Genomic DNA, 501 nt, shown 5'->3' with positions numbered 1-501 from the left:
ATTATACGTCAGAGGAAGTCGATCGGGACACGTAGGACGTGGCGCGCGGTCGCTGTTTCGCACCCCTCGCTACGATCCTTCCTGAAGCGTGTCGAGATAATTGCCAGTCGAGGGGGCACGAGCACGCGTGCTTGAACCTGCTGAAGGGAGCATTGTTGTAATCGAAAAGCAGGTAGATAGCACCAGGCTCGATCGCGTGGAAAATATAGGTCTACGAAATTGTCGCGGTAGTTCTTGTAATTCTTACTCCTCTCGCCTTCTTTCAGAGAACTCTGATTGCCACCGATCACTTTTTTCTCTGTTTCACTCTTTTTTTTTTTGCACGACGTTAGGGTTGCTACTCGTGAGTTTAATCTCCGGCGAAACGGATTCCCGGTAACTGGGAAGAAGAGTTCGCGAGAGAGAGAGAGACAGGACGAGTGTCGGAGATCCCGAGGCGATGGGACGTGGACGTTATCAAGTGGATTGCAACGGGAGAAAAGTTCGAGCACCTGCGAACAA

Source organism: Habropoda laboriosa, unplaced genomic scaffold (assembly GCF_001263275.1).
Source record: "Habropoda laboriosa isolate 0110345459 unplaced genomic scaffold, ASM126327v1 scaffold86, whole genome shotgun sequence".
In the NCBI taxonomy this organism is placed as follows: Eukaryota; Metazoa; Arthropoda; class Insecta; order Hymenoptera; family Apidae; genus Habropoda; species Habropoda laboriosa.
Note: the sequence above shows the minus strand (reverse complement) of the source record.